A 16,517-nucleotide genomic window follows, 5' to 3' on the forward strand; every position below is an offset into this window, starting at 1 on the left:
ACAGAAAAAGCGTACGCCTCCGGTTTTCAACAAATCAGGGCAGATAACGATATCATTCGAGATACTGGTTGGCTAGCAGCGTGCTATGCGGCGAAGTTCGTTTTTAAGAGTGTGGATTATATTCTCATCAATTTATTGGTGATAACGCAACGCGTACCTTATTATGTGGCCGGAGCTTTCATTGCTTGGACACTGCAGCATATTATTTGGGACAGGTCGTGTGCTGTTTGCGGGAGAAGGAACGAAAAAGAAAAGTATGAAAAATACGGCGCGAACTTTCAGAGATGTGCACCCTTGATCACAAAGGCAGAGCTCTGGCAAAGTAAAAAAAAAAAAAAAATATGAGCCAGGGAGGGGCAAGTGCCCCTCCTTGACGGCGCCCATGCTGCCGGCTACTACGCCGCCACTCGTACGCCATTTTTGTGACACTTATGATGCTCATAATTGTCACAAAAAAAAGGCGTACGCCTCCCGTTTTCAACAAATCAGGACAGATAACGATATCATTCGAGATGATGGTTGGCTAGGAGCGTGCTATGAGGTGAAGTTCGCTTTTAAGAGCATATAGGCTCAACATACGACTTTTAAGGATCTCGTTAACAGGTATGCGTTCTCGCGTGTCTCAAAAGACGAAAGAAGCAAAAATGAAATCGAAGCCACCGTGAAGTTTTGCTAAAGACGTGGTTCTCTAAACCGACTTTCGCTTGAAACGTAGCGCGTCACCATTTTCCTTGAAACGTTGTTCTCTAAAACGTGGCTGTCTAAAAAAAGAAGCCTCTAAAGCGAGGATCGCTAAACTTTGTGACATCACTCGTGTGACGTCTTTATGAACCTTATGAAACGCCACAACGAAATAAAAAGGACTCAGTAGCCTCGAAGTCGTCATTATGCTTTCGACATGCTCTTGAAAGAAAAAAAAAAGGAAAAAAAAGAGAAAACTCTTACGCGGAATTCACAATTAAGAACTACATATCATGTCAGTTTCGCAGGTGCACAACAAGATGGATGTCGATTTCTGGCAACCAGGACGTCCGTTAACGCCACGTGCATTGCATTCGACGGAAACATTTGGCAGTTCACAATTGAAACGCTGGTCAATCAAAACCGAATGAAAGGCCGTAGCACAGACAAAAGTGCGGCTGTTCCGATTCATTACCAAGTTTTTGATTGATTGGAGTTTTAATGACGCATTAGGCAACTCGTTACGAGGTCTTTCACGTGTTTTCTACTGAAATATTGAGCGCAATGCTCTCAAAGTTAACAACGAACTATCAAAAACAAACAACCAAACGCAATATAGCCCAGGCCGTGATGGTTTGGGCTAATGAAGAGTATTCGCTGTGCAAGTGTGTCTCTGCGCATGAGAGGAGGCAGTGAAATGGAAGAGGGAGGGCGCCGCCTTAGCCAATGGGGCTTCCCGAGTGGAGTGACTATGGGAGAGGAGATATGCGCAGAACGCTCGGTTACTTGCAGAGCGTATAGATCTCCTGGAATCGGTGTGAGATGAAGGCCGCTATTCTACTGTGTGTTGCTTTGCTGAATGCGTATCAGGGTAAGTGCGTAATTCTTCGGAATGGGCGAATAAGAAGAAGTAAGCTTAGAAACATTGTGTGATTAGCGGGAAATATTTTACAGCTGAAGCACGGTCCACGATGAAGTGTCCACGGATGTGGCCATCGACTCAAGTATGACTTTTCCTTTCCTTATTATGTATGCACGCCAATTTTTTTTACACCTGTGTTAATGTAAGAAGGGTGTAGTTTGTAATATACACCCAGATCACACTCATATTACACCACTTCGAGGCTAACCCTCTCATAGATGAGTGTGGATTGGGTGCACATCTACATTGGGGTGTTAAGGGCGTACTAAGTACGTAATAAGGATGTACCGGTTTAAGGGTGTTTTGTCTTATTCTGAAACGTTTAACATTGTCGTGGAATATGAATGGCGTGTACAATGAGTCTTAACTTTTCCTCATACCAGAACAAGTAAGAAACACAAACGTTATCTTGGGGGTGAGTTGACACACCAAGCGATTCTTCACTTTAGTGTTTCTTTTTGTATATAATCAAATTACACTTATACACCTCACCCTTCGTTTTGACTAGAATGTGAGCAGGGCTATCGAATCTGCTGACACTCGCAAGGCAGCCAATATATAGCCTTTGTTTTCTTTTAGAAAGGACATGCCTTTCTAAGTGAGCTTTTGCTTCGTCATCCCATTTATGTGATGTTTCAAATTTATTTCCAAGTTTAGACGCATATATCCTTATCCGTATATCAGACCGTATTGCGGTCCAGTGTAGCACCAATTCAGAATTGCTATATTGGGAGAACACAATGCTATACATGATAATGTTATGATTTCACTTTCGCTAATATGCATGATACGCTCAGGATACGCTATGGAAACAAACCTGTACACGTTACGTCATTGCTTAAAGGGACAGTCGCATTCTCCGAGGTCAATTTCGAAACTAATGCGAATTCTAATTCCCTGCCGACCACTGAAGTGGGCCCGAAAATACCATTTCGATCCGCGGCGTACTTTTCGCGCATTCCGATGAAAAAGAAACCGGAACCCTTGCGCCCTCGCTCTCTAAAAGTGGGAGGAAACGTCACCCGGATAAGGCCAATCAGCGCGCGCCCTGGGCGAATGCGAGCCGCGCGCCTGTTTGGCGATCGCGAAGCGAAGGGAGCAAACATGGAGTCGGAAAACGAGAGTGATGTTTCCCTGTCTGGGGAACATTCTGACGAACATGTTAGCGGTAGCGGCGACGAGTTAATGCTGGATGATGACCCATACTCTACGGACCCAATACCTCTGGAACCCGCCGACCATCCACGAGATGTGGCTGCGGCTAACCCGCGGGATGACATTTTTAGGTGACGTATCTCTTTGCATGGTTGCCGTCGGATGTGCGAAACAGTTTAGAATGTTGAAATCGGCAGGTGTCTGTGTGGAGTCCGCGACCCACAGGAGCCCGACGAGAGCCTGTGTTGCCATTCTGTTGCCAGGGTGGTAGAAATGTGCAACAGTGCCGCCGTGCAGTGCATAACACCCAACTCACCCATAACACCCATAACACCCATTACTCAGAGACATCTGCCTCCGTAGTGAGCTTCTAGTGGAGTACGCGCCTCAATTCTACCGCTATGATCAACATTTTAGGCGACTCAATCTCCAGGACCACAGGTAAGCCTGCTGCAGTGCTCTCCCGTTTGCTATATGATTACGACCGTAATGAATTTTTCGGTTTAAATGACCCCCCATCAAGATTCGGAAGGGTAAACTCGGGTGGTAGTCGGGTGTTATTGGTTATGCAAATTGTCGCACCTAAAGTGGACGAGGGCTGTATACAAAAGGGCGACTATTCTCAGCAGCTTTTTGGCCTACACAAGTTTGTCCCCCATAAATCATAAGCGTGGACGACAGCCATGGAACAATCTAGAGAATCCTGGTCCAACAATTCTATTAGGAAAAGTGAAGCAACACAGCCGCCTCAGCTAGTCTCGACATGCTCGCAATTATGCCAGTTAGCCATGGCCTGATTGGCAATACAAAACCCTGATTGATTGGCAGATATCCAGTGGGAATTTTAAACTCTGAAGGAAAGTCTTACAAGTCTGAAAACAGAAGCATTTGAGGTGCCAATGAAGGGGGGAAGCATGTTACTGAAGAATGTAAGAGTAACGTATTTTGGGAGAAATTGGATTTTGCCAAAATTGGAGGGAAGCTGGTTTGGGAGGGAGTTAGCAGTTGGAATCGGTCTCATCCTGAAAGAGGCGGACATTTTTTTGTTGTACTATGTTGCACATCTGCCAACCTTCCACATTCAAAATGCGGGAGACCCTGGAATTAAGGAAGGAATGCACAGGCTTTGAACTCCAAGGTTGGGATAGTGTCTGTTCTTCTATTGTCTTCCCAACACTGCGGGAGATTTGGCAGGTATGCAAATGCCCACAAGATATGATGCTAAACAAAAAGAAATGTCATGTGGAGTTGTCTTTTCCAGCTGCCTGAGGTTCACGGCATACTCGTCATTCACAAGATGGCCTGGATGCGTTGTCCAAGCAATCAGGAGGGCGTTCCCGTCTACGTCTTATCAAGGCTATCAGCGTTAGGACCATCGAAACAAGGGTGTCTTGACAAGAGAGACAAGCTGGTGCATACTGATGGCTGGAACTCGAGACATGTAGTGGCAAGATGAAAATTTTGCTGACATAGGCACACTTCGTGCAAGTGAGCCCTTGGTCATCCCCCTTGCCTCCTATCAGAGGTTTTCGAGAATACTATAGGTGTGTGGTGTTCTCGAAAACCTCTGATGGGAGGCAAGGGGGATGACCAAGGCTCACTTGCACGAAGTGTGCCTATGTCAGCAAAATTTTCGTCTTGCAGCAATTTTCGTCTTTTCGTCATTGCAGTGTGGGGGATGTTTTGTCTTGTCACTCTGTATCTCCAGTTGCAGTCAACAGACTGTCTACCCGTCTGTACAGCAAAAACTACTACACGTGGCGGTATTAGCTCTGGCATCAAATCCAGACTGTACTGCACTAAGTTAGTGCCGAGGTGGGAATATTTCGAACTCTGTGCGGATTGTCAATGCGGTGTAGTGACGGGAATAAAGAATGACCCTATAATTGTATCGATTTATTGTACAGTGGAGTATGACGGAGTGGGAATAACAAAATAGCTTAGGTTTATTTGCCTCCCATTATGTATGGCAGGGAAATGAACCTAAGCTATTTTATTATGTTGTGCTGTGGTTCTAAATTAATGTGGGGTGAAGTCTGGGTGGTTACAGGTATGCTGCCACAGGGATGTTAGGAGGGTTCATGTTGGCAGATCCATATCTGGTGTACTAATACGCTATGCAAGTGTGTGTCCTTTGTTTTCCTCTTCCTGGAATCAGGGGATAACAACCCCCTTGTGAGGCTCCGTGAAGTGGGTCCCCAGCACTTGCTTCAGCCATGACCTCTGCATCTGAAATATGGCCTTGAGTGTTAACACTGAAAAGAATACGTTGAGGGCCTAGCGGGTACAGTAACAAACATAAAAATGACTATGCAAATAAATCTTCCCCTTTGCGGTCCTTGTTTCACTGGCACGGTTATTTTCCTGCCGACATTACGTTATAAACGCTGGCAGCCGCATCACACAAGATTCCTTTGACAGGATTCGACAATTTTCAGGGCTCGTACATATCCATTATGTTGTGGGACGTGCAAAACGAATTGCAATATTTTCGTGGCTTGACAAAACATACCAAATCCAGTTGATTCCGTTGACGTGCTTGCTGCCGCCTGAAATAGAGCCAGAAATTAGCAACAAGGCTGCAGTAAAATACTTATGCAACGTGAAGTGTCTCGGACGTAGCCAAACACAGATTGCGATGTTTCCACATCCCTGAATGCTGCCATCAGGCTTACACTGTGAACTGTAGAAACATCCACTAGCTGCAATAAGATTAGAATAACGCTGTCATGTGGGAGTGTTACGTTACTCCTGCATAATACAGGCGACAATTAGCACAGCAACAACACACCAATCTTTTTTCTCGAGAGTACGCGTACTATTGCGTCAGGATGCTGCAATCATTGTAATAATTTGTGTACATTAGTAGGCGGTGTGACTGTGACGTTACAATCGGCGGCAAGGCCAGGTGTTCGCGATGATGTTTACTGTGACAACTGATATTTTTCATCGCAGCGTAGCTGTGACCACGCAGGATTGTCACTTACCTCCGTTACTGGTTCCTGCCCTTGTTCCTGATCGAATATGGTAGGCACGGCGTCAATCTTCAGCCGTTTCCGTTTCTGCCATAGCCCGAGCCGAACTTGCAATACATCTTCATCAAAATAGGCGTCGTCGGCGAAATGACAGGAACAGACGCGTGAAACATTCAATCCTTGGGCCACACCACAATAGTGGCTGGCGATCGCTGCCTCCCACTTTCGTTTCGTCTCGCCATTGCGAGGTCGGTGAAATGTAAGCTCGGGATTCGCGTCATAAGTCTTTGTGCACCCGGGCACGTAACACGGGTTTCCTGGCTGTGAAATCGCACGTCAACGGCGTGAAATCCTAGGGCACACGCTGTGGTTCAAAGTACTTCAAAGCAAACGCGACAAGACAACAAGAAAAAGGGTCAGACGCACGCTCAGACACACACAGAACTCCGGCGGGAAGGAGCGCCTCCTGATGGTTGGTTTATCCCGGTGACGTCATCCAGTGTCGGCGCCTTGCGGGGATTGCCGTGCGCGCCGAAAGCGCGAACATTTAAAAATCGTTTCTGAGTCAACCAAGTGGATTTGTGCGGAGAAAATTTGCCGGCGTACATTATGAACGACAGGGAACATGACCATAACAGTTCCGGAACACGCTTCCGGATGCGACTATCCCTTCAAGGGTGTTGATTTACACCAAAACTGAATCAGTTAGGGTATCGTCGAATTACCAGTGTAGATCAACAAGCTGCACACCCGATAAGTAGATGTTATACCCTTGAAGAGGTAATGTGGGTGTACGATAGTTCACACCCTTTTAAGTGTACAGGTTTGAAGGTGTTTTGAAATACACCATGAGAGCTAAGCGTATTTCATTACACTTACAAACTTTTACGCTCAAAGGGGTGTGAGTTATGGTACAACCACTTCACACTCAAAAGGGTGTAAGAAAGTTTAGTGTGTACCCTCTATTTATACATTCTTTCTTTACTGAGAGTTAAAGCGCAACAGCAAGGCAGGGACAGACGAACACACGCGCGCCTTCTGACACGGCTTATCGAAGAAACGCTACCTAACACCCCTGCCACACGTGCACTCTTCAATGATCATTGAAAGCAATCGTCATTGAACACGCGCGTGGTGCCATCTAGGGTGTAGCGTGTCAACCTTTCAGGGAGCATCAGATGCAATGCTTTTTGCGAAGTTGAAATGTTACACGCTTGGTGGCGCCACACGCGTGTTCAATGATCATTGAATTGTGATCAATGATCATTGTTCAATGAAGAATCATTGAAAGCTTCCCGTGTGGCAGGGGTATTATATACAGGGTGGGTGCTCTAATAGGTCAGTCACATTTTCGTGCAAGACGTGATACTTTCTTGGCGCGATACATCCTTGACGCACAGACTTCCTCTACCTCAGAGTAATTAATTTATACCAGAGAAACCTACGAAAAAAATTGTGGTTACCAAGCAGTGTGTAACAAAATAAATACGACCACGCAAGCTCCATCCATCGGTATAGCGCATAGGAAACACATGAAGACGAAAGTTTGCGTGGCCGTATTTATTTTGTTACGTAATTGCTGGTAACCACGATTTTTCGAAGGTTTCTCTGGCATAAACTGCTCTTCACTCTATGGCAACAGAAGTCACATAGGCATAGCGTCACGGTCGAAAATGTGACTGATCCTTTATAGCAACCACCCTGCACATCTACAAGGGAGGGGCGGATGACCGAAGAAAAGCTCGTTCCGAAACGACTTGCTTCCTATACTCAACCAACAAGCAGAAAGATTAGCTCTTCCTTCTACATGTACATGACAAACGGCCATTATGTCTCCGAACTGATAGGCACGACAAAGGAGGAGCGATAGAGTGTCCATGTTAGTGGAAGCGATAAGCAGAGCCCCGCTGAAAAAAATGGGGATCCCACCGTGAGAATAGACGAGTTCAGAAAATCCCAGTGCTCTTTGCGCACGCATTGCATCCTGGGCGCTTGCTGAGCGGGGGAACGAAGAATAATCTTTGGCATTTTGCTTTCGCTGACCTTGACACGTCGTGGACTATGGACCGGCAGGGAGGAAATCGGAACAATTTGGAGGCCGCCCGTTTCTTTCGTATTAGTAAACTCCCACAGTTCAAAGCGGCGCTAAGCACTCTGGGATTTCCTGAACAGCGTCTATTATTCCGACAACACTTTAAGGTGTTATCAGGGAGTTCCTCGTAGGGTTACTAAAATGTTTTTATCCCTATCTTATCGACGTATGGGTATTTTCACGTGTGTCTCTCCAGTACGTAATTGCGATATTTTGTTACGAACTTCCGACGCAGAAGTTCTGAGCAAGTATGAGGCCAGTGTGCCCAGTCAAAGTGTGTTTAAGTGCTCGTCGACTAGCATCAGACACTTTCCATAAGGACTGCATGTGGAAGTACCTGCTACTATATACCTTTACTTGTCTAAGGTGATTCGTACAATCCCAACAGACACGATGTACATACCGATGCAAGTTCCCGGCTACTTACAGAGAAAAGGAAGACGACGGATATCCGTGCCTGGTAAGAGACCCGTCTTACCAAAGCATTCCTACTAAATATCTACTGCCCGTTTCGCTTGATATGCGACTAGTAGCAAATATTCCGTTTGAAATAATGAGCTGAAAAGGCTTTTTTCTGTGTTTGGTCTATAGGTGAACCGGTTAGTGACGGGTGCATCTTTTGATACCACCGATGCCTGTACTACCCACATGGGCGTTCCCTGAATTTTTTCAGGGGGGGGGGGGCAAAGCGTGCAACCCCTTCACCTCTTTCACCTGAGACGATTGTGTTCGTGTTAGAGGTCCATATTACTCGTGACATCGGAGAAAATTCAGGACGTCCTATGAACAAAGTGTGTATAATTTTCACAAGTGGCCTCGAAGCTCAAGGGGGGGGCTCCCCCCCACACACCGGCCACTTGCTCCCTCTGCCCGTGACTACCTAGACTACGATGTGCTAGCTCACCATACCACACTGCAGCTTCCTTGGTATGCGGGTATACAACCCTTCAGCCGGAAGCAAGACTGCATGGACTTCCGGTGGAGTAGTTATCGTCGGTGCCCTCGATACTGCGCATTCGTGCGGAGGTGCGACACCGAAGCGGCGGAGAATGGTAGAAATGAAAACGGGCGAATTAGAATGGATCAATTAAATAGGTCACCTCCAATTTTGTGCGGAAATTACGTCAGTGCCTGTTGAATCGATCGCTGAATAAGACAATGAGTCATCACCTGGCTCCAGGTGTCCAAGGATATCGAATCAGAAAAGCGTACTAAACTTCACGGACATGCAAACACTGCTCACGGAGGCCGAGGCGGGAATGAACTCCAGATCGCTAACCTCTGTCTATTGTGTCTATATGAAAGATAACAAAAGAATAGCCCAAGGACGACCCGCCCAAGTGACCAAGAGGTTCTTGAATTCTCCCCATCACGTGATGCATAATTATGACACTGCCATTTGTGAATATCTCCTACCGCTTGTGGCAGAAAAGGTCGCGAAGCTCGTGGACACAGTTGAGAACCCAAAACATATATACTACACGCCACACCAGTCAGTGATAAGGGAGGATCGCGTAATAACCAATATAAGGACAGTATGTGCGTAAAAATCCAGCGAACCGGGAAGAATGTATGAAGAGAATTGCTTCAGGACGAGAGCCGCCGATATTTCGAACAGAGACAGTTCTTTGAAGAAGACCGAGAGACACGGAGACAGAAGGACGACACAGTGTATTGTCCCCCCTTCTGTGTCCGTGTCTTCTTCGTGGATCTATACCAGCTAGCCTGCACCCTTTCCCTTGTTTCATTAGAGTCAGTTCTTCTCTGGGATAAGGATAGTGTGCGATGCCTCATCGCGTGAAGCTCTCACCAAATCATTGAACGATAATTTGGACTCTAGTCCAAACCTAAACCCGGACGTCATGATGGTTCCACCTATAGCTTCCTGTTGCATGCGCTGGCTTTAGTAACTGACGTGCAAAAAGCGTTTCTGAGGATAATGATCAGTGAAGAGGATCGCGACGCCTTGAAATTTCTTTGTGACGAAACATTACCACAGGAAGGGAAGCCATTGTCAAAAATCGAAGTCCGGAGAATGAATAGGGTGACATTTGCAGCAAGGTTACATCATCATCTTCGACTGATCGCGAAGGAGTACCCGGAGACTGTGAGCGGTACTTGAACAATTCGTACACCTGGATTACCTAATATTTGGCGCACAGGATGTCCAGGAAGCAGAATAAATATACATAGAGAAATATCCACAGTAAGGCTTCAATGAAGGAACAGATATTGGGGATCCAACTGCAACAAAATACGTGACATATTTTTCAACGAAAAAGACGCCATAATAATCGGCACGATAAAAGAGGTCCTTGGCATGATATGGCCTGGCACCCTCTCTTTGCCACTGAACGACGTACAGCGTAGTAGAAACACAACAAAGGATGTCATGAAAAGGGATGTTTTGCGCTCGATCGCTTAAATTTATGATCCTCTGGGATTTACCCTGCCTAACACAGTGTCTGGAAAGGTACCACTACAGGACAGAAGGATGTGATGGGGTGGTTGATGCAAAGCCTGCGTCTACTAAAGCAGCGCCGCTGCCAGCGCTGTCAGCGGATGGCAAGTTTCCGTCTACTAGGGCAGCGCGCTCGTTTCGTAGACAACCTGCTGCCGCAGCGCCGCTGCTCCCGCTGGCCAGCGCAGGCAGCAGGTCGGGAGCCGCTGAGCGCGCTGCTGCTGGCTGTGTGACGTCACGATAGCAGACGACATCGCCCGCCGCGTAGTTTGAACATGGCGTCCACATCGACTGCTGTGCTCATCACTGTCACAATAAAAACACCGCAAGGATGCGTGAACGTTCTTTTGTCACTCCAGAAGAAGCAAGCAGAATTGCAGCACGGTACGTACACGGAACTAATTGAAGTACGTTTCATGTGCCGCGATGTACTAACTGAAATAAACCTCACGCGCCCCTTTTCGCGCGGTTTCGGTTCTGCACACATTTGCTTCTCTACAGGAGCAGTTTTGCAACGACGGATCAACGAATTATACAGAACTGAGACGTCCCTCGTGATAAAAGGGAGTCGCCTTCGGGCATATTATTGGTGTAGAAGCGTGAGGCAGGGCTGGAGGCCAAGATGAGGGCGTCACAAAGCTCTCGTCGTCTGCTCGTTGGCCGCCATTTTCAGCAAAACCAGCGAGCGTGTCTACTAAACCAGCGCCTGCTGTCGCTAGCACAGCCCCCTACCGGTGCTGTCGGCGCTTTTTTAGTAGACGCAGCCAAAGCTATGTACGTAATAAGCGACAAGGGGACGAAAACAAAACACAACGAAGTCCCTTCGTTGTGTTTTGTCTTCGTCCTCCTGCCCTACAGGACACAGGGAAAGAGGAACTGGGCTATGCTACTACACGATGTGAATGATAGATGGGGAGCATGGTGTTGCGAAATACCACGCCCAAAAGCTGCACAAATTCCACGTCGCTACGGTACGCACCACCAGGGGTAACGAACAATCTGAGCTACATTCTTCCTCCGCCGCCAACCCTATTGCCCGTGGCACAGCTGTATATGTACTTCTTGGCTGTAAACCATCACAACACCGGGTACACCAGCTGACAGCCAAATCAAGAAGCCAATGAAAGAAGTCGGGTCACAGAAGTCGACAAAGAAGGAAGTCACTGAAAAGGTTAGCCAGGTACAGGACATGACTGCTCGGGATCTGGCAAAAAGGTTGCCACGAAATAACCATCCGAATTCGCCCTAGTTATTGGCCTCACAGTTGTTGTGGGAGGGACCAACCTGGTCAACTGATGATAAGTAATCTTACAGCAGACCTGAGCTGCTGCGCAGAAACACCGCGCAATATGTTGTAAACGAGTAGCGAACGTGTACAGCCACTGTTAAACTGTCACACATGAAACGCTTTAGTAGCACGACTCTACTTTATCGAGTGACAGAGCGGATCATCCGTTTTTCAAAAAACGCAAGGTGAGTGAGACAGGGAGGTCCACAGTCGAAAAGAAATTCACACTGCTGAACTGTATTGGATTAAGGAGGAACAACACTCAGCATTCGTACAGGAAATAACGATTCTTCGCCGAGCGTCACCTCATCCTCATCCCGGCCAACTCACACTACAGCAGACTTCTAATTGCTGCATCCCCTTGCCAACTACTGCATTCTGTAGTGCGTAACACACTCGTTCAACCAAGGGAGAGGCTCTGGGTGATAAGCAGATGAAGCACATCATAAGAGACTGCGCTGAAAGCAGAAAGATAGAAAGCGACTCCGGGCATGTAGATTAAGTCGACGGGCAGCAACAAGCAGACCGCTTGACGATATGTCACCCCTTCCAGGTGGGAAGCATTGATTTCACAGGACCAATAACGCCCAAATGGACAAGGAGGACGTACGAGAAAGTATACATCGCCTTGTTTATGTGCTCTGCCACCAGGGCAGCACGTCTGGAGCTCTGCGAAGTCATGTACGCTTCAAAACTTCAAAAAACTTCGTAAAACTTCAACAGGGCTTCCGCCGATTCATAGCTCGAAGAAAATAACAAACTTTGTTATTCTGTTATGTTAAGTCGGAGTTCTCTACTTTGTTGTCTATAGTTATGTCGTCTCCCGGCTTTTGGAGTATTTTTGTCACTGAAGCGTAAAGCAAAATGAGTGAGATACGAGGTATTTCCTGCTATCTATCTTCTCCTCTGTACAGACTGGCATTCATATGCAAAGTGAGTGATGACCTCATCACGTTTACTTGTGCTGCCCCGGTCTGGAAGATCCTCATGCTGAACTTCAACGTCCTCATAAGCTGCCGTTACTTCACAAGCACTGGGCTCGTGCTCACCATTTGTGCTCACAACGTTGTGGAGCACTGCAGTGCTAATAATTACTCGAAGTGCTGAGTGCATGTTGATACACAGACCCATTTTTAAGACAGGAAAACGACGCTTCCACAACCCATACGACCTTTCATCTGTATTGCGAGTTGATACTGGGGATACTGGGGACTCTTGGTACCTCTTCTCAGCGGTGGTGTGCGGTGTCTCCAAAGGTGTTAATTGGTATTGCCCACAGGGATACCCGAGTCCCCTAGCAGGTGACAACTTGACTGCGTGTGTTCCACTCTTGATCTCAGCCTGCCGCTGTCAAGTATTATCGCACCGGAAGTTGAACCTGGCCAGCCCGCCACAGTGTATAGGTGATATGCAATGCTGAATCGTATACACAGTGCACATTAACGGAGAAGTAACCTTTTGGGCATGGAACAGTTCAGCCGTGTCACCACCAGGTGACTGGTGGAGATACATGCGTGCAATCAATAGCACCTATGACACCTGGAAAGCGGTACATTTTGTAAAAGTTGAACATTATCGGTTTTTTCTCTTCATCGGTCCTTGGAAACTTTATGAACCTGCACGACAAGGAGGCGAGTACACTTGTCACACGTTTACTGATTTACCATACTGTAGCCTTGCTTACCCCCCCCCCCCCCACAGCTATATCTTCTAAAGCAATCTGAAATGTTCCTGTTGCAAAAAACAAAAACAAAAAACTTCAGGCACTCTAGGTTTTGCTTAAGTAATGGCACAGATACACTCCTATTTGCTTTGTACTCCACATATTTGCCAATGTCCATCATAAGGGGATAAACGATGTTACATGCTCGTATCAGCATTCACTTGTGACAGGCGCACCCGCGCTAGCCCACAGCCACAGCCTCCACAACATGGCACAAGGTTACGGTGAACTCTCCTTCCGTGGCACAGCACAAACATGGACTGTCTCGTACTTGTGCTCTTACTCAACACGTCGTTACATCAGTCGTACGATGCAAAGATCAATTGATTTACGTTCCTTTTGAGCTGGGTCTTTGGGGACCAATCCGTACAGCTACTTCGTACACCATGACGGATGAACGCCGCCATATTTGACGCGAGGTTAACCGACGAATATCGGCGGTTCAAGTCGCCCGTCAGATTTAACCGTCCGTTAGCTTGACGGAGCTTGGTGAAACGGAGTCATCAGTTGACGCACAGTCTAGGGAATGTTGATCTTGGTTCAAGTGGTGAACCATGTTGGTGAAACCGGCCCTAAAGGCTGGTTCACACTGCCGCGTTCGCGCTTACGGGCTACGGGTTGCGTTTACGTAGAACCCGTCTCGTTGCCGGCTACGTTCCTCCATCGTTCACATTACTACGTTGCGGCGCTCCGTTCCTCCAATGAGGAGCGGCCTCCTAGAGCGCCATCTTTCCGAAGAAAAGTGAAATAGAGCCACAGAGTAGCATGACGTCCAGCGTCCAGCACCCCGGTGCCGGCTGCTTTGGAAGACAATCAGACATTCCTTGACGATGTTCTTAATTGTTAACTGTTAATGCTCTTAACTTAACGCCATCGTCGACAGTGCAACGCACAACTCGCTACTTCGGACAAATTCATTGAGTGAAGATATCACCTGACAGACCCACTGCTATGCTAATTGTCATCCATGAGTTTTCTTTTTTCGTGGCATCACTGTAGTCGCTTCTTTTGCTATTGTATAGCCAGGAAAACTTCTCAACTTGGAGAATAAGAGCTTCTAAGACAGCAAATGTTTGCGCCATCTTTGCAAGGAAACGGGCGAGACAAAACGCATGCGCGGCATCCGAACTTTTCTGCCATCCTATTGGCCAGTGCGCTTACGGTTACGGAGCTAGCGGGAGAAAAGTTGAAGTTGCCTCAACTCCTTGCGGAAACGATCTTGCGGGCGCCGTCTCTTCGTCGTCATGGCAACCCCCACCGTAAGCGCCCGTAACCCGTAGCCGCAAGCGTAAACGTGACAGTGTGAACCAGCCTTAAGGTGCTCACACGCTAACAGGAACGCGCCCCAGGCTTTATCGCAGGGACCATGTCAGTCTGCCACAAAGCTACCGCATGTCGTAAGCGTTTGGCAGTGTACCAAAGAATACAATGATTTTTCTTAAAGAAAAAAGCTATGAGAGTAGCACAGACGCCGTTTTTTTTAAAGAGAGTATACTATGGATGACAAATTAACAAAAAAATCATGAATGAATTAGGGGATTTCGTGCAAAGGCGAGATAGCAGAATGAGAGACAATCCTCGTTGAAAGCCATCCTGATCACCCGCGTTATCCCGCATTTATGACGCACATTTTTGAAGGCTTCCTACTTGCACTAATACATCTTGTCATCTTCGCAGACGAGACGTTTCAGTCGAGGGAAGTGTCTTGACGGGAGGTGCTTGTCGAGTGCAGCATTTGAGGCAGCGACGGCAACAACAACAACAGCAGCAGCAGCAACAACAACAACAACAGCAACACCAACAACGACAGCAGCACCAACAACAACAGCAGCACCAACAACAACAACAGCAGCAACACAACAGCAGCAGCAAAAGCAACAGCTGGATCATGTGTGTAAATAAAATCTTATACTGCACTCTTAAAAATGAACTTCACCGCATAGCACTCTCCTAGCGAACCATCATCTTGAATGATATCGTTATCTGCCCTGATTTGTGGAAAACGGGAGGCGTACGCCTTTTCTGTGACAATTATGAACAGCATAAGTGTCACAAAAAAGGCGTACGCCTCCTGTTTTCAACAAATCAGGGCAGATAACGATATCATTCGAGATGATGGTTGGCTACGAGCGTGCTATGCGGTGAAGTTCTTTTTTAAGAGTGTGGCATTGAGATTGTTATCGTATGTCTTCATTTCGTGTTTCTAGAAATTTGTGCGACTTGAGTAATATAGATTAACATGACTGGTATCGAACGATGCTATTCGCTCTCAGGTCGAAGGTGTCGGTGCGCTGTGGAGAAACGATGAACTACCGTAGTGTGGACGCGTCGTCTGCTTTTACACGTTTATTCCGCGTTCAGTGCAATAGGTGGAGCATTGGGGAATCGAACAGTATCGTAGCATCGCGGCACAAGTGATCTTTCGATGAATACGCACAATAATTACGGAAAAGAACCATCAACTCCGAACATCGGCCCGCGTATTATCCACACTAGAAAGGTGACAGTGTCGCCAATGTGGATCTTGCGGCGAATAGACACTAAAGCTCACAAAAAGTCTGTGGGTACTGATAGCATTCAGTCCTACAATTGATCACTCATGCCTAGAACCGTCGCGGGTTTGCGTCAGGGGAAGGGTCAGAGCCGTATATTAAAAGGGAGTCTGGCCATTAATGGATCATGCCTGTACCTGAAGCTCCACCCACTTTTGCAGCTTTCCGATCAATGAAGTCTTGACATATGGGGCGCTATCAATAAACTTATCCTCACTATTTGTACCCGTATCCAACATGGGCAGCGCCATTTTGGGTGGCAAGTGGATTGGATGGGATTGAAATGGATACCTCTCGCAATCTGCAAAATTAGTGGATTTGTTTGTGCAAATTTGATGAACGCCACCTAGGGAGCGTAAGGCAGGAAAATGGTTACCCTCCACTTGCACGTTCGAAAGCATGGTGAGCTGATGTACAGGAGGAAGCTAGTCAAAACGAAGAAGGGCACGGAAGTGGTGTCTACCATGAAGACAAAAGCAACGCATAGTTTTGGTACGCATTTTGGTACACATTTTGGCTTTACTTTGATTAAAAATAGTGCAGGTGAAAGATGATAGATAGATAGATAGGCATGACCATATTTTCTTTTCTTGCTAGAGTAGGTAGACCATCTCCTGAGGGAGAGGGAGGCTGTGATAGCCCGCCAAGATGTGAGCTACAGTGAAATT

The 16,517-nt window shown here is 47.0% G+C and overlaps 1 long non-coding RNA gene across 1 annotated transcript; it reads left to right on the forward strand.

Moving 5' to 3' along the window:
• The first annotated feature begins 1,450 nt into the window (after positions 1–1,450).
• Positions 1,451–15,094, forward strand: LOC135400216 (uncharacterized). Its single transcript, XR_010424559.1, has 4 exons — positions 1,451–1,552; positions 1,636–1,685; positions 8,214–8,285; positions 14,975–15,094. It is a non-coding gene; the product is annotated as an uncharacterized LOC135400216 (long non-coding RNA).
• The last annotated feature ends 1,423 nt before the right edge of the window (positions 15,095–16,517 follow it).

This window comes from Ornithodoros turicata, chromosome 7, assembly GCF_037126465.1.
Source record: "Ornithodoros turicata isolate Travis chromosome 7, ASM3712646v1, whole genome shotgun sequence".
Taxonomy (NCBI): domain Eukaryota; kingdom Metazoa; phylum Arthropoda; class Arachnida; order Ixodida; family Argasidae; genus Ornithodoros; species Ornithodoros turicata.